The 23,488-nt window shown below is 43.2% G+C and overlaps 1 protein-coding gene across 1 annotated transcript in view; it reads left to right on the top strand.

Annotated features, from left to right (window-relative positions):
* LOC149863422 (cytosolic carboxypeptidase 6-like) overlaps nucleotides 1-23,488 on the top strand; it is a 1,473,463-nt gene that overhangs the window by 1,295,653 nt on the left and 154,322 nt on the right. The gene's annotated exons all lie outside the window — the stretch shown is intronic.

Here is a 23,488-nt window from a genome sequence, read left to right as displayed (position 1 = left end):
AGCCACCTGTCCCCTGTATTTAAAGTCAGTACAGTGATAGCCTGATAAATTTGTATGAATATGTTTTACCAGGCTCTGCTCGATAGAGGTGAGGCATGCTCGTATTGGCTTTTCAAGCCCCTATGGGGGAAAAGAGGGCGAAGGGAGTGGGGCAGGAGAGCATGTGTAAGCTTCCCGTTTTTGCACGGCACTTCATCTTGTGCAAATGAGGAGTGGGATGAATTATTTTGATTTGCTTTGAAAGAGGTGATGTGGTACTGAGACCATACAGAAGAGAGGACTCTAGGCATCCTTTCGACACCGATGAGTGGCTGCAGTCACAGTGGCTTATAATCACCTGGGCTCATTTATTCATTTGACTTTTTTAGCAGAAAATTAGGCTCTAGATGCCCACAGGTAGAAAAACCTTTAGACTACCTGCAGGGGCAAGAGCCAGGCCAGAAATGCACAGCTGCCCACAAGCTTGCTAATGCCAGCTGAACCAGTGTTAATCCATTGGAAATATAATGGCTTTTGTTCTGTCGTGGTTTAAAGGGCAAGATTGAGGAACTTCTTCATGGTGAGGGTGGCCAAAATCTGAAATGGGCGTCCAAGGGAGGTGGTGCTCTCCTCTCCCTTGGGGGTCGTCAAGAAAAGGCTGGATAGGCATCTGGCTGGGGTCATCTGACCCCAGCGCTCTTTCCTGCCCAGGGCAGGGGATTGGACTCAATGGTCTGTTGAGGTCCCTTCTGACCCGAGCATCTGTGAATCTATGAACTACATGTTAGTTCACTGAACTATGTGTTATGAACTACATGTTAGTTCGGGCACTGTTATTCTGGAGAAGAGCTCCAAAGTTTACTGGGAAGAAAAATGTGCATCATTTCACCAACCTACAAGAAGTACAGAGGGCTCAGTAGTTTTTTCCACATGGGCTGCAAAACACACCCATTGCTTGCACAGCTTTTGCAATATGGTTATGTGTCGAGACTCCAGACCAGGGAAACATCCCTTATCTGGAAGCTTCAGGGTTTTTATTTTTGTGAATCAGGGCCTAAGTTTAGCTATCAAGTGAAACCACTGCATCTTTCCTCTCTTTTCCTCTTTGACTATATTGATGTAATAAATTTGCAGCTCCCTGCAGCAGCGCCCTCCAGCCTTCTGCACTGCTTTGCATGGGCTGCCTCCTATCCCAGAAAGTGTAGCCACCTCTATGCAGCAATTGGAGTAGCCTAATTAGTCCAGCTGAGGGTCTATGCTTATTAGCCAGCCTGTACAGTATTGGCTATACTGCTTGCAGTATTGGCAGCCTCTCTGGAGCAACACAACATGCTTGAGGGCACCATCACAGGAGATAGTACTTTTTTACCCCATGGACCTGTCTCTGTTCCTGGAGACTTGTCTATGAGTCAAAATAGATTTTCTAACTGTTCAGTCTAGAGCCATATTAGAGAGATGACATGTTCGGTCTCATTCCAGCTAATAGGTATCATTCCTAGAAAATGTTTAGTAGGTCCAGTTTCCAAAAACCATGTAGCAAACATGATAGGGGAAAGTTAAAAAAAAAAAAAAATCAAATCAGTGGATCTGTACCTTCTGCATATATCAGCTTCTGAAAAGAATTAACTTTGACCAGTTAATCAGTACTAACATTTATTACTCAAAATGTTATCCCTTCTGATCTGACAAGGCTTGTTTTGGATAATTTGTTAAGGATGACAAAAAAGCCTCATATTCCTCTAGTTCATTTTGACCTTTCTTACTATTAGGAAATTAATTTCAGAACTGAAACAAATGTATTAGTGTTGTCATGAAAATAAAATTAAAAAAAAAAAAGATGAATACCTTGCCTTCAAGCTGTTTCTTCATATTAATCCATCATACAGTAAAATGATCGCTTTTTGACACTTAACATCTTACCAAGATACCTTCCAGAGTCTTGCCAACTTTTATTAAATACTGCACATAAATTCCAAACACCAGAAGTTATCAATAGAGGAAGAATGACAAAAACCGTAGATATGGGTTTTTTTTTATTTTCTTCGTGAAATGTTTCATGAGCTCTGGACATGGGTTTTAAGATTATCTAGAGAAAAACAAGTAAATATCCAGGTTTTCCCTTGATAACATTTTGTTTTGTATCTGACAAACCACTGGTCAATAAATACATCCAGTTAGTAGCTTTTGTACCTTAGCTTTTCATTTGTTTTTTTCTGGTTTTGCTTAGTGGAAAGAAAAAGGTTTGATCCATGGAGATTTCAAAGCTTGGAGGTTTTCATTTTCTTTATCACAACAGGATTTTTTTTCCCCTTCACATTTCATCATAACTATTTACTGCAATTTTACTTTATTTCCAATACGTTGCCTAAATCCTTCATACATTTGCCTATTGGTATCTGAGCAAACACAGGGACAATATTGTCATGCTTGATTAGGAGCACATGTGTGTTCATAATACATAAAAAAAACCCCAAGCTTTTGGGATATTGGGACAGCTTTTTCAATCTGGTCTTGTTGATTTATATATTTATATGTATTTATCACACTGGTATAGTGATATAATGCAGCCTGAGGACTGATGAGCATGGCCTATTCTTGGTGGTGAGGTGTATACCGTAGCAGTCAGTGCTTTGGGTGGATCTGAAGAAGCGCCTGAAAATTTGCATAATTACTACAAAAGGTAGTTATTTATTATTCAGTCATCTTCAGTGTGAGAGCTGGTGATGCAATAAATCAGATCTCTATCAGTTGTCTCTGCTTGTCTTGTTTGCCTTATTGATCCTCAGGTCTATCTGTTCCTCTATGGTCTTTATCCACGTGCCTCTCACCCTTCCCCTCCTCCTTCCTTCCGTGTGTCTTTTCTCAGCAGTCCTCTTCTCTTCTTGTCCAACCACATGTCCAAAGACTTTTAACTTCCATCTCTTAATTGCATTAATCAGGTTGCTTGTCAGCCAGCCTTTTCTAACATCCACCCATTTTCTGTCCCTGGAAATGTACTCAACCCATACGTTGTTCTTACGGTAGATTTGCAGAACTAGGCTATATAGCACACAATGTCATGAAACAAGTCTCCTTAACCTGGGCACATGCTTGTGATTTCCCAAGGCAGCGTGGGCAGAAATCATGATGTTCTTCTTGTCTTGCCAAATTGGGAGAGTCCCACCTAGGTGAAAGAGGAACTTCAGCAGGACCCATGTATAGAAAAGGTTGAGCATCACTGCTGTAACGAGTCCAGTATTGTGTAGCTCAGGCTGCAGAGCTCAGCACAGGCTCATGTTGTTTTATTGGGTAACAACATTGTCATGACTTTAGAGCCTTTTCAGTTTTGGAAATCTCTGAACGTTGCCAAGGGCCGCCTTTGAACTACAGGTTCTCAACTGGGTTCGGACAGTAGCCTAACTGAGGAGGGCAACCGGGGCAGCAGCCCTGGGCCACTCCAGGGTGATGCAAAGAAAACCCCTGAAATCAATCTAGCAGCAGCCTGCCCTATCTCGAGCATCTCTGGCTGCCCTGGCATGGGGGCAGAGCTGCCCAGCTCTACCTCCGGGGTCTGCAGAGATACGAGGAGGGTCACACATGGTGCCAGAGCTATGATTAAGAAGCAGTAGCTGAATATGGACGGATGTGTAGGTTTGGAGTTCTGTTCATATAAATGTGTAAATTCAGCTGTTCATGTCACTGTTGTGTGCTGCAAATAGCTTCTTGTGTGTAAAAGGGGAAGGCAAAGTAGATTTGCATCTTATAAACTAACCAAATCTATATAAAGTAGCTATGCCTTCCTGTGTAAAGCCACCTCCCACTTTTTCTGGCCAAATGGGGAGGGCTTCCTGGCATACCAGGGAAGTATACCCCAATGTTTTATTTTTTCCTCTCCCTTTCTGTTGTAGTACAGGATCAAAGTACAGAAAAGTTGGAGGGCGATTTTCATAGGCCATGAAGTCAGGAAGTCTACGCATGCATATTGACGATCTTGTCTTCCGATACCATCGCCCTTCGAAGCGACAGTCCAAGCTATACAAGAAGGCAGAAACTGCGATAATTTTAACTGCTCCACCGCTCACGACTTAAACTTGGCCTTTGAATGTGTGTGAAATAAAGCTTGAAATGCTGGATATTTATACAGTACCCTCCATAGCTGAATTTATAATTTGGAGTTAGAAAGAAATATGAGTTGCTCTGCATCTCTGTCCCTTTTTCAGATATTAAATGGGAAGCAGCATTTTTTCCTGAATGGTGTCTGAGGAATGAGGCGGTGTTTTTACAAGAGTGATGGCAACATGCATAAATCATGAAGCCACACAACAAGAGTAAATGTGTATCCAAATGGATTGCAACAAATAACGCTGTCCATTCGTTCCACCTAAAATTTGGGGCATAAATTAAATAACTAAATTCACCGATGACTATGAAGTATAAATAGGAAAGAAAGTGTTCCTTTTTTTTTGTAATTTGCAGTAGGGTAGGGATATCGGTGGACAACAAGGAGCATGATCCTTCTGCTGTATAGGGGACCTGTAGCCTGATTCAAAGTGTATTGAAGGAAGCTGCCTGCTGCTGACTTCAGCAAATTTTGGATCAGGCCTTTGGTACAGGAACTAACCACAGGAATTTTCACTTCCTTTGTTGATAAGGTATGTTGTTAAGGTGGTCCCCTGGATCTCTCCTTTTATTATGTACCCAAATCTTTCTGTACTCCACTTCCTATGAGGAAGTGTTCAGGTTGTTGTCAGGCTTTTGGAGCAGGACTTCCTTATTGTCTATGGGCAGTGAAGATGGTCCAGTAGTTAAGGTGCTGGTTCATGATGTGGAAGACCTAGTTAAATGCCCTGCTTCCTGCAAACTTTACCAAGTTATTAGCTGCTTTCTGTGGCTCTGTTTCCCGACTGTACAATGGAGATAAAGCAATTCTTTACTTCACAGGCGTGCTATCAAGATAACTGCATTATCAAATACTGTCAAGATAGCTGTCATCTAGGTGGGAGGTGGCCAGTGGTGTCCCACAGGCTTCGGTTCTTGGCCCTGTGCTGTTCAGCATCATTACAAACAATTTAGATGAGGATGCGGAAAGCACGCTAGCCAAGCTTGTGGACAATACTAAATTATGGGGAAAAGCGGTCATGCTAAGGGATAGGATGTGGATCCAAGCAGACCTGGACAAGTTGGAAAGGTGGGCGGAGTAGAACCCAGATGCAGTTCAGTGAGGATAAATGCAGAGCGTTTCATCTGGTGAGGAGTAACCATCAGTGTGAATGTAGGTTAGGAGGAGATGTCCTGGCCAGCACCATGGCTGAAAGGGACCTCGGGTTGATGGTTGATCACTGGATGAACATGACCCACCAGTGCAATGCTGTAGTTAACAGAGCTAGTAGCATACTGGGATTCATTAGCCGATGCATCATGAGCAGTGCCAAGGAATCCTCTCTTCCTCTCTACTCAGAGCTGGTGAGACCCCAGCTGGAGGACTGTGTCTAGTTCTGGGTGCCATACGTAAAAAAAGACATGGAAAATCTTGAAAGGGTCCAGAGAAGGGCCACAAGTATGATCAAGGGCCTGGAGGACAAACCGTATGAGGAAAGAGTAAGGGATCTGGGACTGTTCAGCCTGGGGAAGAGAAGACTGAAGGGAAACTTGGTGGCTGTCTATAAGTATGTAAGGAGTGAATATTGGGAGCTGGGAGAAAACTCTGTTCACCAGGGCGCCCCAGGGAAGTCAAGGAGCAATGGCCATAAAACTGTTAGAAGATGGTTTCAGGTTGGATGTAAGGAAGAATTTCTTTATAGTAAGGACGACCACAGTCTGGAATAGACTTCCCAAGGAGGTGGTGCATTCCCCAACCTTGGAAGTCTTTAAGAGGAGACTGGATAGACACCTTGCTGGGATCATTTGATCTCCGCAGTATTCCTGCCCAGAGCAGGGGGGTGGTCCTTTATTTCTATGATTCTGTGAGAAATAATGAGCTTAATGGCTTAGGAACCTGTATTCATCTTTAAAAAAAACCAATAAATGTAGCTCAGGTTCCACAAAATAAGCATTTGGATATGCCAGAAGCAAAGTTTGTTAGGCATGTTCCCTAGATCGTCCCAGCTACCACAACACAATGATCCTACAATAAGCATTTTGATAAGCTTTTATTTAGCATCCTACACTGGAAGAAACCTTCACCACTATCAACCAGACAGAAAGCAATAAAGCCCCTGGGGTTGATAAAATTCTACCCAAAGCCCTGAAATACGGCGCTCGCCTTACACTCAAGGCTGCATGAACTCTTTATAGCCTGCTGGAAGCAAGGGTCAAGCCCATAAGATCTCCACCATTCTGTAATGGTCACCCTGTACCAGAATAACAGTTGGACTGTTCCTCACCGTAGTCAGGCAACTCCATGATAGTCAGCATGGACAAGTCAAGTACAACAGCAACCTCTTGGGTCCCTTCCTGATCTCCAGTGGAGTTAAGCAAGGGTGTGTACTTACTCCTACTTTGTTCACCATTTTATTCACCATGATGCTACAGGAAGCATTGGGTAATCTTGGAGAAGGTGCGTACACCCGTTTCTGGGCAGATGGAAACCTCTTCAACATCAGACAACTACAAGCTCACACAAAGACCTCACAACTGCACATCCACAAACTTCTATTTGCAGATGATTGTGCTCTGGTGGCCCACACACAACACGATCTGCAGCACTTGACCACTTGCTTTGCTACTGCAGCACATCGCTTCGGACTTACCATCAGCCTGAGGAAGACTGAAGCTCTTCACCAGCCAGCTTCATGCCAAGCTTACGTGCCACCAAAGATGACTATCAAAGGAGTGGAGCTAAATGCTGTCAAGCAGTTTACGTACCTGGGGGGGTGTCATCTCATATGATGCCACGGTTGACAAGGAAGTAGACAATAGACTTTCAAAAGATAGCAGTGCTTCCAGCAGACTCTACAAACTCTTTGAACGTCAGCATCGAAGAGAAGAGTAGGAGGAAAGATGCACCCTTATCTCGTAGCGGTCAGCCATACACGTGTAACCGTTGTAGCAGGATTTGCTTCTCTGCAATTGGACTGATCAATCAGCAGGCCCGCAACTGGTGTGGGCAGTTACCTTCCTAACTTCTTTGTCTGCGAAGAACTGCCAGGAACAAGAACTATTTATTATTTTGGGAATAGCACATTTATCTACAAGATACTTGAGGGCTCTTCCAATCCTATGAATCTAAAATTTAGAGATTTATGCAGGGATTAAAGGATTATGCTAGGATGCAAAAGAAGGTTTTAGTCTATAAAGGGTTGTCCAATTTCTGCATAAATATCTATAATCAGGGTGATATGCTGTATGCATATCTGGGTTATCCCAGTGGGATCACGTTTAGTGTAATCACATAGCATGCTTTTGCCTCCTGTTGAGGAAAAATAACTTTACTTGTAGGGGACTAGGTGCACACTAAATTCCTGTTTTATACTGAAGGCGATTTTGAAATTTAACTGATTGATTATCCCTACATCCTCCTTGCTACTCCCAACAAAAAACAGAGTATCTGGATAATTGGAGCTGTGACAGGCATCAAGAACACCATTTTTCCTTTCCGTGCTTTGGTAACTCAGATGTTTTAATTATTTTTCTTCAACAGCTTGCTTATTTGTTTGCCTAAATGATTTTTGGCATGAGAACAATCATTAGAAAATTCAGCCCCAAAATGTCACCGGGGAAAGCTGCAAACCATTGAAAAGAAGGACTTTTTTAGGCTGAAAGCTCTGTCCCAATCAGAAATATAGCATGGCATGCACAATGCGAGAATAGCTTAATTTTCTTTATTTATGCTGAATATGTGTCCCAGAGTGGCTCAGTGAATAACTGTAGTTTCTCCAAGTCCCTCATCTTACCTCATCAAAATTAATACTTGCTCCCTAGCTAATACTTCAACAGAATATATTGTGTTCAAATATCAGCTAATGGCGTAGAATACATCCATAGGATGTATAATGCTTTGAGTTATTGGTGGCCTCACACAAGGGGACGAGAGTTTCGACTCCCACTGAGGTAAATATGAATTGAGGATTCATAGCATCTTCCCAAATCAGTTCCCCAGAGAATTCCAGCAACAGCGACAAAGTTGCGGGGGGAAGGTATGTTTGCAAAATGCAGATAACTTCTGAGTCACCCGTGCTAGCTTTGTGAGCATTTGCCGTTACTGTAGAATCACAGACGCTAGAGGTAGGAATGATCTATTAAATCATCTAGTCCACCCCCACAGCCAGTGAAGTACTGTTCCTTACTCTACCCACACGTTTACTTTTTAAGAAACCTTCCTTTCTGTTTTGCTAGTTAGTTTCTTCAACATTGTAAGCTAAGAGGAATCCCGTTATTAGATCAGAGTTGCAATTAATTCAATCATCCATAGACCAGAAAGGGACGCTTCACTTAGTGAGCCTTCAAGAGACGTGGCTTTGAAACGCTTCCATTACTAATTGTTGGTCCACAAGACGGTACCTGTTACAGCAGTCCTCGACTTACAGTGGTTTGAGTTACAATGTTTCGCACTTATTGCCGCTTATGAATTGGCACCCTGTTTCAACTTTCTGATGTCAGTTTTGGCTTTACGATACTTGGTCTAATGTGCTGCCACACCAGCGAACAAGTTCGCTGCATCACCCATCTCCCTGGAGGACGTCTGTCCAAGCTTCCTTGGACACTTTGCAGACAAGGCTCCAGAAAAACCTGCAGCCAAGACTCCTGAGAAGACGCCAGCCAAGAAGCTTTCAAAAAAACCCAGCAAAGTCATCTCAAAGAAGTCCTTCCAAATCAATATGATTGCTATTTACAATATAAATACATTAATGTAGCTGTATTACTCATCTATTAATTGACTGAGTGCAAATTTCTGGGTTATTTGGGGTGAAAAAAGGATATCAGGCTTTGGTTCAGGAACCAATCCCCCATTTATAACATTATTTTCTATGGGAAAATCAGTTCTGAGTTGCAACATTTTGATTTAAGATGCAGTTTTCAAGAACCAACTGTGCTGCAAGTCCGAGGACTGCCTGTATTCCCAGGACGGCACCACTGAATGCAGTTCCTCAGGCTCTTACTCCATATTTAAAATCATAGGGGTTATTTCAAGACGTATTTTTCCTCCTCAACTGCAGCCTCTTGTTAATGATGGCCATTCAGTGTCTGATATGGAAGATTTTGCACAGTGGGTGTGACTAATGGCCACATCAGAGCCACATCAGAGCTGCAACCATTGGCAGTAGGAGAAAAGCCGATCTTACGGCCATCTAAAAATATCAACTTTATTTTTCATTAAACATTTCAAAGACAACTGTTTTTCCGCCCTGTTTATGCATAAAGGGGGGGGGTTGTTTTTTAAAAAAAAACAAACATTTTGGGGGCAAAAATGAGAATTTTCTTGCAAAAAAAACTTGAACTTTGTCAAAGTCCTTGTTTTCATCCCCCTGTAATAAAAAGGTGAGACAAAAATTTCAAACGGCTTTACTCCCTTCCATCGATTGAGTTCCTTTTTGAAGACATTGACCCTCAACCTACCCCCACTGTAGACAAAGGAAAAACTCAAGTTGATAAAAATGTATGTAAGATGAGCAACTGGTGCTTACAAGAACTTCTAAGCAGCCGTGGACCACATGGCTGAATATGAGTTGCACATAAATCCCCTCCTCAGTGGAGAAAATGCCCAATGTATGCAGCATGAGCGGTGGGCCACTGAGTACCACTGAATGTATAGACAAATTACTCAAAGGCTATGTTTGTGAGATATTTTGTGCCTCTTACAGACTTCACAGTTTTCTTCTACCACATAGCGGATTTCTCTTCTGTGGAAGCGCTGACGTATGTTTAAAAATGATGTAGTATTTAAAGTTAACAAAGAACACATGGTTAGAGGAAAAAAAGTAGGGAGCTGGATTAAAAGTAATCTCATTTTTATCAAAATTTGAGGTGACGTTATGAATTTTTAAGAATCTGTTTCTGGGTACATGTAAAAGTACAGAGACGGGCAGTCCTGGGGACAGTTTATAGTCAGAGGAAGCTGATGTAAAAGACTTTCAACCTTGAGAAATTAGTTAATTTAATATTCTTTATACGCACTTGTGGGTCACTTGTGCCGCCGGCTGTACACATGTATCAGAAGAGGGCTCTACATGGAAATTCAGGGAAGATGGCAAAAAGACGTGTAGCTTGTATACCTGGCATGTGCTATACTTCCTTTAATCTGCATACTGACCCCATAGGGGAGTTGCAGGAATGAGACTCGTTCCTGATTTTTGGGCGTGCACCTGCAAACCTCTTACTGGGACCTGATTTTTGGTGGGCATATGCGCAATGCTTCCTGCAAACTTCCCAAGTTTTCCAAGGCGGGCACCCAAAGAGCGAAGCAACCCTTATTGCTAGCGATGTCAGCAAAATCTCTCAGCTCTTCAGGCAGTCCAGACTGCTACATCTGAACATCCCCTCCCCACAGCTGAAGTGCTTTTAGATTGAATTCTGTGTTCAAACCCATGACTCAAACCTCTCTCTGCAAGTGTGGCAGAGTATACCAACATGTTCAGTCACTTTCCCTCGATGGCATTTGTTTCCTTCGCACTGGTGCCTTCTTACATGATTCTTAGTCGGGTCCTAATGACTGTAGGCAAATGTAAAGTCAGAAAAACACCAAACAGAATGGCCGAGAAAATGCGTGCTGTTTCTTTAAAAAAGCTGCGCAGAAGCTTTCCCTTGTGCTGGGAGAACGAAGCCCCTTGATCCTGCTTCTTGCTGCCATCTTCCTAACAAGGGAGTTGTTGCCCAATGAATTGTTATCCTTCGCTCTGCCAGGGATGCCTGACAGCTCTGTTTTTTGTAAATTAATATTCTTTTCTTTTTTTATTTTTTTTTAATCCAGGGGCATTTCATTTTGGCAGTCTCATCAAAAAATCATATTGTGTTTTAAATGACTCCCAGCTCTCCAAAATGCCTCCCACACCACACTTAAAATATCATTCTTTCTTTTTCTGATGGGGAATTTCAGTGACGCTGAAGTCTTAAAATAAACAGCTTGTGTGTCGTTGCATCACTGCCCCCCTCCACCCCGCAACCTTTTGTTACTAATGCTGCTTCATTTACTTAGGGGTTTAATTTTCTAAGCAGAAAGGAGAGAGCCAAATCGAGTGAGTTTGTCAGCATGGTGCATGGAAAATCTTGTCCTTCGAGGTCAAGGCAGCTCTCAGGCTTTTGCCTTTTGGGTATCAGTCCAGTGTCACTCACTTATCATAAATAATCAGCTTCAGGAGGTTAGCACAGAGATTTCCTCCACTTGCTGCCACACAGAGGAGAAATCTGGCCTTAACTGCAGGCTGAAAGTGGCCTTTCAAAACTAATTTGAGGATTTGAAAACAAAAGGCCGACTCTCACTGTGTGCTTAGTTGCCTGCTCATTGTTGTGGCTGGCTGGGTATATTTTTTTAATTGCCTAGTTAATATAATGTGGCACACTTCTAATGGCCCACTGTTGAGTTCAATAGGATAGCCATTTTCATCAGGTGCTGGTAATAGGGTAAAGTAGTGTGGTATAAAACCTGTAATAGAGGTAGCAATCTTTTAAAAGGCTCATTGTCAGTCACGGAGTGGCAGGTTTGAGCATGGCTTAAAAACATGAACTATGCAGCAATGCTGCCACGGCTCAGGATGAGCCCAGCACTCTTCTCACATACCCAGGATGCGTGCAGTAAGCACCTGTTCTCCTCCCATCCTTGTAGACCCGTCTGTGTTTCAATTTGGGGCGCTCTCTGCAACAAGAAATCATAACTTGGGATGAAAGCACCACCAAATGTTGTAGAAGCTCAGCTCAAACTTTGAACTTTGCAGTTCAGGTCCATTTGTAATAGATTCTCTTCTTGATTTGACCACCGCTTCACTTTGTAGCTTTGGGCAAGTGAAAGGAAGAGCTTGTATTTCCATAATGGATTACAGAAAGGAGTTGAGGGACTGTTACCTGTAACCAGCTGGGCCACATATCTATACGTCATTTCTGGAGCTCTGATATATGTGAAAAGGTTAGGGTTTTTTTTCCCCAGACACATTTCAAAATTAATAGTTATGAAACATTCGTATGTCTTGCTGGATAATTGGTTTCTTATTCAATGAAAACTGGTACTTTTTAGACGGAGCAGTGGTCTCAGTTTTTGAGTGGGAAATCATAGACTTCATAGATTATAGAGTCGGAAGGGACCCAGTGGATCATTGTGTCCGACCCCCTGCCCCGGCAGGAAAGAGGACGGAGGTCAGACAACCCCAGCCAGGTGATTGTCAAGCCTCCCCTTGAAGAGGCGTGACAATCCTCCACTTCCTTTCCATTTTTACTCTGTAAAAATGACCATGTTCACACTTTTTGATGGAAACGCACAGACCATAGTTTCTGAACTGGGTGCACATTTAATCCTTTTGCATCTCTCTTGGATTTAATGTCATTATTGCAGATCCAGACATCTTCAAACTCTTGCTATTTTGGCTCCTGGCTTGAATCCCAACTTTTAAAGATGAGCTGATTGTCTAACTGAAGACCACGCGTGTTTATTGTGGGGGTCAGTGATATTTCAGAGTCCTTTGATCTTCCTAGCACATGGGTGAGCAGTTAAGTGGGCGTCCTCTGAATATCTCTCCTTCTCTGCATCTTCAGCTAATATCATGGGATAAAAAGATCTGTAGCATGAGCCAGGGAGTGAGATTTTACCTGTATACTCTGTCATAGAAAATTAGGGTTGGAAGAGACCTCAGGATGTCATCTAGTCCAACCCCCTGCTCAAAGCAGGGCTATCCCCAACTACATCATCCCAGCCAAGGCTTTCTGTACCTGGGGCTTAAAAACCTCCCAGGATGGAGAGTCCACCACCTCTCTGGGTAACCCGCCCCAGTGCTTCACCACCTACCCAGTGAGATTTTTTTTCCCTAATATCCACCATAAACCTCTCTTGCTGCTTTCTATGCCTGCATTCAAAAGGTCCTGTATATAGTATGCGCTGATGATATACCTGGGATAACATTGCATACAATCTTTAGACCCAGAGGACATTTGCACTGTGTATTGGGTGGCTCACATCAGCACTGATGAACCTACTTCAGGAGAGCACTGATTTTAAGTGCCCATATACATGATCTCATTCCCTGAATATGAAAATTAGGCTCGGCACATGCAACCAAAGTCCCAGACAGAAAATAAAGACGTGCCAAGGCTAAAAAGGACGACGTTCAAATGTTTCAGGCATGTGTGTGCAGCGTTCAGACCTCGAAAACACTTGCTGCCGCTCCCTCTGCGAGCAGGAAGATTTCTTAGGATGAGTGTGCAGATGCTCCAAAGCGTGGGAACTAGAGATACAGGACTAGCATGGTATTGAAAATGCAATGCTTTCATTCCTCCTGTTTTGTATTGCGAAGGAGCTCGGCAAGGCTTGCCTGGGCCCCGAGTATCACGTTGCTGTTCCTTTTATTTTCTTTGTGATCATTGCTGGAAATTTTGTCCGATTAGAAGAAACTTTTGCCTCTATTAAGCCCCTGAATCTCCTTCAAGCAGCTGATAGACTGGGCCCTAACGGCAGCCGCTTTACTTCCTTTCAGGCGCCATCCATCAGGCTGACAGTGACTGCCGATGGGCCAGTCATATTGTCTATATTTCATACACAAACATCAGGCCTGCTGACAGCACTTTGCACACTCGGAAATTGCTTTTGCTGTGAGCTGAATTTCAACTAGAGCTTTTTCCCTGGCTCCATCTCTCAGTGTTTATGACCCTCAGGAGCAGAGGAGCTGCTGCGAATAGATAATGCTGAAAGCGCTCTTGTAGCACAGAAGGTTTCATGTCTGAAGTATTTAATGTTTACAGCAAATTTGGTGTTTGTTAATTTGCATTTTTATTCATTCCTTAAAGAACTGTCACCTTATTCTTCAGCCCCTCCTTTGTACAGACGGGTGGCAGTTTCTGCTGGGGGGACGGCAGGGAGTGAGCAAGGGGTGGGGGCTGGGTAGGAACGGCGAGTAGAGTTACATGGTGCCCCACGGCCTAGACAGCAGATCTGAGCAGCCAGCTGAAATTATGCTGCTTTGGAGGACAAGGTGAAATACAGGCTTGTAATTGGCAAGGGCCTGCCTCTTCGGCTCCAAGCCTGAGCAATTATACGAGGTAACTCGTAAGCCATTTAAATACCATATATGCTCACAGTAAGGGGAGCAATTATTAGGAAGGGTATCACACCCCCAGAGGGGCCTGGGCAAAGAATTTTAATCTCCCCCGCCCCCAAAAAACTGTCTCCTAAAACCCACTAAAAATCAAAGATCTCACACAAGAATTCTTGCCTCTCGCATATCTCCAGGACCATCACAGCTACATCATCATCCCAGCACTGCTAAAAACCAGGCACTGTGTTTAGCACTGGTGTAGGAAACCTCCTTATTCAGTGGGAGTGTGTGTGGCTGTAGGGTGGACTAGGAGAAGTACAGTACAGGTATAAGTACACAACACCACTGTCTCTCTTTGGCTAAGTAGAGACGGTCAGAAAACCTGAGGCTGAATCAATTCAGTCTTCTCAGGTTAGTCTAAGCTGTGTAGATTGAACCAATCAGCAAATGATCAGACATTCACTTTTGAGTCCGGAAATGCAGCCACTTGCCTGCAGTGGCCTAGGCCAGAAGCAGGGGGGTATTAGAGCATGCTTCCCTTCTCGGCTGGAGCAGACTGCTTGGGCCAAAGCTAGCCTGCCCACCCTTCCAGGGAGGGTTTGCAGGGGAGATGCAAAGCATCCTGGGATTCTGGAGGACTGATAATTAATTTGAATCTGGAGTGGTTCTGGGACAGAAGTTCAATGAACTGATTTAACCTAAATCAGTTGGGTCTGATACTACATCCATCCTGGTTTATCTTAAACCAGTTTTGGCCATTTTTAAAGTTGTTTATAGGCTCTGAACTTCTGTTGTGTTACAGCTTTGAACTGGTTTCTGATCACTTATGCCAGTTTATGTGTAATTTCTGTCCCTGACCTGTGTGTGTGTGTGTGTGTACACGCATGGGTGAGACAGGCAGACAGACAGATGGAATGGGCTGCTGGGTTTGGATGGGAACGGATATCCCTATACATCTACCTTAGAGGAAGTCTGTGTATATTAGAGAGAGAAATTGTATGTGTGTGTGACTCATTCATACAAGCAGAAGAGGGAAATGGAAAAGAAAAAGATGAAGTTGGCCGTTTAGAAACTTGCACAGCAATTTCACCTGAACTACGCAGGTCACATAGATTAGCCTACCCCTCCCAAATGCTCCCCAGGCAATCAGGATGTGCCGTCCATCCAAGCAGTTTTATAGGGACTGTAAAGGATGTACAGAGACACATCCCTGTAAAACTATCTCCTACCTGAATGCTTACTGAGCCATGAAATGCAGGGAAAGGACAGCCATTTCTTGGCAAAATCTTAGGTTGTCTGCCCTCAAATTACCCTCCAAACTGGTATATTTCTGATGTGCAGCCAGAGTAACCTACACTCAAGTAACATTAAAGGGAAATTGTCAGGATAAAAATCTGTGTTAACAGGGAAAAAAAACCCAACAACCTAAAACAACCTTTTCCCCTGTTACCAGCAGCAGCTGACTACAGACTTTTGAAACAGAGAGAATTTTATAAAAATGATTTCCATTTTCATTTACACTAATGGATTTTTGTCCTATTTAGTCATCTTGGAAGAAGACTGTATTGCCTGGTTTCACTCTGTTCATAATCATCCTCATTGCCTGGTTCTTATACATTAACTTTGTTCGCTTTTCTGGGATTGTGCACACAGCAAGGTAATATTTCAACCATACTTCAGTTTGCTCTCCGAGTTGTTTCTCACTGGAAGCTTCTTCCATTTTTAGTAAATATTTTTATTTAAAAAAAAAAAAGCACACTACCTAGATGTGGAATCTAAATGACCTATTATTTATGGTACACTCACTGGTAACAGCGTATGATCCTTTGTATGGTTATTGCTGAAATATATAGGGGGGGAAGCATCTCCTCTATTTACTTGCTCGGTGCAAGGATAGTACATTAAGCACAAAATAAAGATGTTCTTCAAATAAGCAGTATCTCTTCATATAATAAATGGCTAGTCCCGCTCTGGCTACTTGGAGTTGAACATATACCTTTCCTCCAAAAGCAAAATGAAATGTATATTTGCCTCTACATGGTCATACATTATTATTGACCATCTATAGTTCTATATAGACTACAGAATTCACCAAAGGAACAGGGGTTTTGTGGGTGATAACTTTTTTTTTTTTTTTTAATTAGTAGGCCAACTGGATAGCAGGCAGAGGTTTAGACCAGCTTTGGGGCATAAAGTTCCCTTCCTTAGCTGTGTGCACAGACCTGAAAAAAGACTTGTCTAAATCTCTCCAACTACCCACAAAAATCCTTCCTTATGTATTTCATGGTTATGGCATCATTTTAGCACTGCCTAAAGGGACCGTCTTTTATGATGTGTGTCATAAAACAGCGGGGTCTAGGAACCCTAGCTTCTGGTTCATAGCTCAGAACAGTTGAAGATGTTTCCACCGGGATTTCTAAGCAGATAACGGTGGGTGCCAGAGACCGTAATGAACAGGGTCACTCTAGATTTAATGAATAGATCATTCTAGATATATCCGGCTCTCCATCTAAAGCATCCACTCTTGCACCACAAAATACTGGGCTAGATGGACCTTTGGTTTTACCCAGCATGGCACTTCTTATATTCTTGGCTGAAACATGGGTGATATTGTGTTGTACGCTGCATATGCATCCTGAGACACTGTCCCTTCTCAGGAGAGTTCGTAGTCTACATAGATAAAGGTAGAAGAAAGCAAGTGTACTCAACCTCCAACCAACTGGCCAGATCCCCATGCTACACTGGGTGCACAGGGCAGTGTAGGGCCTGGGCAGGGGCCACAGGGCTGCAGAGCTGGAATCCCAGCTGGGCAAGGGCGGCGTGGGGCCCCGGCGGCCAGAGCTCACTCATGCGGCCCGTGGAGCCCTAACCACGAGCACCGCTGCACAAAGAGAGCTCTCTTCTGTTGTCAACCTTGGCCATTTTTAAAGGCTTGGGCAAAGCTTCAGGAGTGCAGCTAAGCAGCAGACCCAAAGCCATCTTAAAACTTTAAGTAGCTGCAACATGAATCTTGTAAGCCTTGCAACTGCCATCTCAGCAGGATGTTTAAATCAAGCAACCTGCCAGGTTAAGCAAATGGTGAAATCTGCTATTTAGGTTAAGCCAGAAAGGCCTGACAGAGAACGGCAGGCCTGGGAGCTAAATTACCCAAACACAGTACATTATAGCTTTAATTTAAGACTGTTACTGGTGATTAATGTGCCCAAATGAACCCAGCGCAGTTGTGCTGCAACAGGCATATCTTTGTGAAGTTTCTTAAATGAGTTTTTTAAAAACAAGCAGTTTTGTAATCGAAGACCGTAAAATAAAAGAGCGGAGCAGCCAGGGAGGTGGTTAAGTCGCGTTCCAAGATGGTAAAGGAAGGAAAGAAGAAATCCACCCTTCCCATCCTGTGATTCATAAGGGTGTCAATCCCAGCAAAGTCTCAGTAAAACAGACGCTTGAATAAACCAGTCAGAGAATATTTGTTACAGTAAACCATCCATAAATGTGAGGTATGGACTGGACGGAAAACTGGACAAATCAGCAGATCCAAGAAGACTGGCTCTCAGTCCATGTGCCATCTTCTTTGTCCTTCTTGAGGCTCTGCATGGTGAGAGTCTATATTGTTGCATTCCAGGTAACCAGATGAACTCAGGGACAGATATATATCTCTAGATATCTATAGATATAATATTTATCTTGTGTTTGGGAACTGTAAACAATTAAAAGGTGAGGCGGCAGACCTGTCTCACACCTCTTTTATCAGTAGCCAAGTACACCTGTAATCCAGGTAACGATCTGCATTTTACACATGAGAGACAGAGAAATTCAGCGACTGGGTAGATGTCACTTAAGAAGTCCATGGTGGAGCTGAGACCTGAACACACATTTCCCACAAACTAGCACTCACTATGCTCAGCTCACAAGGCTATCCTTTCTAATCCTGTTGCAATAATCAAGACGGCTGCAGGAAATAAATTTTCACTCCCGGGTCTAATTTAACCCCACAAGATTATAGGAGAAGAGTGGCAGATGCAGGGATTAGGCCACCAGTCCAGTTTGACCTCCGTGCATTACCCGAGCTTCATGCAGCAGAAACGTCATTGAATATTTATCTAGGTATTTGGTTTTAAATAAAGACCATGAGGTAAAGGAGAGGATAGTGGAGATGACAGAAGAACTCATTCATGGGGAAGTTTCTCCTCCCTTCCCTTCATCAGTTAATTATAGGAATCTTGGGTGGATGCAAAAGGATTTTAGATGCTGTCTAAGAATACATATTTATCCTGCAGATGTTCTTTTTGCCGTTGAAGAATTCATATTTATCTTGCAGATATTCTTATTGCCTAAATATAGGCCTCTGCCTTTTGTGAATCCTGCAAGGCTTTTCAACTTGGTAATATCTTGTGGCAGGGAATTCTGCAGATGATGATGTGCATGTAATAAGTTGCAGGCTTTTAATAGTTCGAAATTTGCTGCCATTCCAACTACATTCAACATCCTGTTGTTCCTGAAATTTGAAGAATGCTGAATGGGAGTCCCTGACTCCAGTCATTATTTTACATGCTCCTTAAATATATATTGCCCATTATTACGTCTTGAATGTAAACCTTACCCCGCTGGGTGACAAAATACAAACGTAAGACCCCGGTGCTGCAGGGGAAGTAAAATGAAAAAAACCCGACTCTCAAGTGGAAGGGGAATCGATTAGATGAGTTTCACTTTACATTTGCATTTCACTCAGTTTGGAAACAAACAGCCGCCCGGGGAGAAGGTAAACGAAGGATAAATATTAACCTTCGGCGTTCATAACCATAGCGGTAACACAGGTATCTTGTTTATCTTTCTAGCCGATTTCAATTTAATTCCATTTTGATTTTACTTTTGCAAAGCCATTCCTCGGTAATTGAAACAAGAACTGAAAGGCTTGCACGCTTAGCTAAATATCCCCATGGTCCTGCTTGCCCACTGCCCTGTGCCCATGGAATTATTTGCACTAGAGGAGTAAGTGCCAAAAATGCTACTAAATCAGAACGGTTACATTGGGCACTCCAACCTGTCCTGGTGTACATAATTTCCTGGGAAAAGATGATGATGAATCAGGCCCGTGCACTTGAATGAGATTTTGTTCAAATGGGGGCTGCTGTTAGAAGCCATGCAGATCTAGCTGTGCTCAACCTTTTCCTGGGTGTCAGAGGAATTGGTAGAAAAGGTTCAAGAATCTTTCCACTTCTGGACAAGAGAAAATCACAGTTGCACAATTACTCTCCTGGTACTATGTGGGCACTAAAGATAGAGCATACTGCAATATGTGTAATCAGGGGCAGTATGCAGAGTTGTGTGGACAGCAGCTCCCAGAAACAGCTGGGGTAGGAGCAAGGGAAAAAGGAAGAGGACATTTGAGGCTGGAGTAAGGGGAAGAGAGAGCAGGGTGCATGTGGAACCTAGTCAGCCCTGCACAGAGGAGCACAGAGAAGAACCGGTCAGCCAGCAGTGTGGACTGAAGGAGCTGAACTCAGACTTGAAGGTAGCTGCAGGCTGCTGTTTGAGTTCTCTAGGGACTAAAGGCTTGTCTGGGGACACCTTTGGAGGTGTAGGGGGTAGAAACAAAGGCGCTGAATATATGTTATCACAGTATTGATGTTTCTTTACCTTTTACCTGTTGCTTCCCTTTGGCCTGTTGGCTTGTGACCCTAACCTCTATAATTTTCTATATAAAAGTGGGAACTCGCCCTTGCTGCTTATGCCAGTTTTGGGGGCTGAAGGGCTGGCACAAATTGGTGGCAGGAGTGGGATTCTGAGGGGTGCTATCCCATGGTGGTCACAGGCCATAAGGTGCAGGGCAAGCTGCAACAGGGAGCATATACATTTTGCTTGTTGTGTAGGGCTGACCAGGTTCCATGTCAACGCTGGTCTCTCTTCCCCTTACTCCAGTCTCAAGCTTCCTCTTCCTTTTCCCTTTGCTCCCCAGCCCCTGGGGGGTTCTGGGAGTTATAGTCCAAATTAGCAGTCAGCACAGCTCTGCAGACTGTCCCCTGCCCCTGGTTCTCCCTGCTGTTACACGCATTATAATATGTTAGAGCTGAGATTCATGAAAGGAACAGTTAACTGTTACTAGAACAATAATAGGATCAGGCAGAAGGGAGGGCTGTGTAGTCCCATATAGACTAACCAGTTCAGAGTGGCATCAGCTTTTGTAATCAATAGCTTACTTCATCAGATGCTGAATAGGATCAGTCTAGTAGTGTGCTGGACTGGAACCCAGATGACCTGCTTTCTCTTATCCCATCTGCCACTGGTCTTATAAGTGACAACGGGCAGGTCACTTCATTTCTGTGCCTCAGTTTCCCCATATGTAAAGTCAGGATAATATTACTATTCCATTTGAAAAGTGTTGAGATTTACTGGTAAAAATGCTGCATCTTGTTGTTGTTAAATAGCAATAATAATAATAATTCCCATTTTCTATGCACTTTTCCATGGACAGGAGCATTGTGAGACTTCCTGTAGTCTACATGGCCTTACATCACACCAGGTTTGATAGCTTTGGTGTCTGCCTATGTGTGTTTTATTGGTTTAACAGTTTATTAACCATCTGACCTGGAACATCATCATGGGGACTCCTTCTCTCCTGCCTAGTAAATTAAAAGGATTAATCAATCACGTTATAATCTGGGAGGGACCTGTGCATTTGCATGACGCAACATTTGCTAGTGATCTTTCAGTCCTATTAAAAAACTAGCTGATTTCTGGAGCAGTGAAAAAGCATGATGGTTTTCTAACTTCTGTAGCACACGTGATACAAAAAGGCTCTGAAATGTATCATCCACAAGAACACCCTGGGGGCACCGAAGTATCCACTGAGTACCCCCTTCACCTTCTCCTGCATAGGCTCCCGCAAAATCTGGAATCTGCTATATGGCTTCAGCTCATTAAGAATGGCAGGAAAGCTGCAATACAACCAATAGGCTGTACAGCATTATTTTCGAGAAGATGTTAGTGGTGGAAAATTAATACCTGCTGGCTACTTAATGACATGAATGGATGCTCCCTCTCTGTCTCTGGTCCCAAGGTGCAAAAAGCCTGTTCCTATTGCTGACACATGTGAACCACTTCCTTGAACCATTTTTTTTAAAATATCAGATTATCCAAAATATGGATCCGAGAAGCGAGTGCTTCAAAGAAACACATTTCATTGTATTTTGGCTCATGAGTCCACACGCACATGTATTCACTGGGTGTAACAACCTCTCTGTTACATTTCTGTGCCCATTCAGGCTCATATTATCTCAGCGGCATCCATTCCATAGTAATAACTTCTCATCAGATGAGACCGCAGTGTGAAAAAAAAAAAATTGTGTTAAACTTTCTTTCTACGTGCAACAAAGATAATTCAGTTCCATGTCAAGCAGTAAGTAAGTTTTCCTATTTCATTACTAATCTCTGTATGGTTATGATGATCCTGTGACAAATGGTAGTGGGTTTGGAGTGGAAGGGAGATCTGGAAAGTTTATAATTTCCACGAGGTGTTTCTCTGTAGCTTTTTGTGTTATTGATAAGTTCTTTCAGTGGAGAATTACATCATTGATTGGTCTGATTTAGTAGCGTATCATGGCTTTGCATTCTTCGAGTATTTCCAACTAAGTACAATTTAAAGTCACTCTATGTGATACTAGATTTCAGAGCAGTAACTCAGCTGCACCGTGATGTTTGATCCGGCCCTTACTGTGTACTTCATATAACAACTGGTGGCTTATAAACGAAGGGATTAGGATGGCAGGGGCTTTGAAAATACCTATCACGATAATGACTGAGGAGAGTGGAAACAGGCATGGCTTTTCGACTGATTTCCCTGGCATATGGACATCTTGGTACATATCTGGGATATTCATATACAGGCAACCCCTGCTTAGGGCTCTTAATTGACTCCTGAAAAACCGAGCGTTAAGTAGAATGAGCGGTAAGGAAAACTGAAAGCTTTTGATGACCCGAGACGGTGACTGCAAGTGTTTTTAATGACCCAAGGTGGCAACCGCGAATGTTATAAGGAAACTTGTTGAGCGCCATGTGGAATCCGGTATCAATTTAAAGTGAACATTATAGCGAAATAGTGCTAAGCAAAACCACATTAGGCAGGGGTTGCCTGTAGAAGTCTCCAAACCCAGAAGTGTAAATTTGTAACCAAAGATTTTCAGAGTTTTTTCTCTTTTGGGGGGGTGTGGGGTTCACCTTCAGTCATCACGTTAGGTGAACTGATAATCTATAAGCAGTACATTTCCTCCCAAGGAGAGGGGAAAGTATGAATTAAGTTTCCGGTGGTCTTGAAAGACCATAAAGGTTTGGATTGTCTCCTAACATAGTGCTGATATTTCATAGTTTCATAGTAGCTAGAGTCAGGAGGGAGCTGGACAGATCATCTAGCCTGACCCCCTGCCACAGGCAGGAATGAATGCTGGGTTCACAAGACCCTAGACAGGTGATCATCCAACCTCCTCTCGAATTTGCCCAAGGTAGGGGCGAGGACCACTTCCCTGGGAAGCTGGTTCCAGATTTTGTAAAATATTGCCTCCTGATCTCTAACCTGAACCTATTCTCCATTAGCTTATTATCATTGTTCCTGTTATCATAAGGCATTGAGTGTTGTACTGGCAACTGTAGGGATATGATTATTGCACTAGTGCTTGCTTTTTAGCTGAACAGATAGGCCACAATGTCAGCTGAGCAATGTCAAAGATAAGGTATGGACAACGTGGGCCATGGGTTTGGTTTGGGTTGGATCTGGGCTGGTCACAATGTCAGCTGAGCAATGTCAAAGATAAGGTATGGACAACGTGGGCCATGAGTTTGGTTTGGGTTGGATCTGGGCTGTTCATCCGGTTTGGATCTGCCTGTGGCTTTTGCATTGCCTGCTCCACCCACCTCCCGTGGCACGAAGAGTGACTTGCTCACTCTTCTCAAGCTGGTGGAGTCATGGCTGTCATGTTGCATAGGCAACAAGCCCATTGCCAAAAGAGCTTGATGGTGGCATGAATCTGTCTGAGCCAGAGGAAGTTGTGCGGAAATTGTCTCAGCAGGATCTCTGCCCTGGCACATCTGATATTACACTACCTCTGCTCTAGGAAATCTGAAATTTCCCCCGGTTCTTTCTCGCAGCCCATCTGTAACATACCTGTTGACATGAAAACACAAGTTTTAAAAAAAAAGTAATTCATAGGAAAAGTCTAATTATTTGTGACATTTCATCCATCATGTCCTAAGCTTCTCCAGAGGAAAGCAGTAACATTTCATCTCCTTGACAGCATACAACACACGGACGGACTGAAAAATGTTCTGCTATATTTCAAACTGCTGCATTTAGGAGTAAAAGAGCAAGTAGG

This window comes from Crocodylus siamensis, chromosome 5, assembly GCF_052110815.1.
Source record: "Crocodylus siamensis isolate JL-2025a chromosome 5, ASM5211081v1, whole genome shotgun sequence".
Classification (NCBI taxonomy): Eukaryota; Metazoa; Chordata; order Crocodylia; family Crocodylidae; genus Crocodylus; species Crocodylus siamensis.
This window is presented reverse-complemented; position numbering and strand designations above follow the sequence as displayed.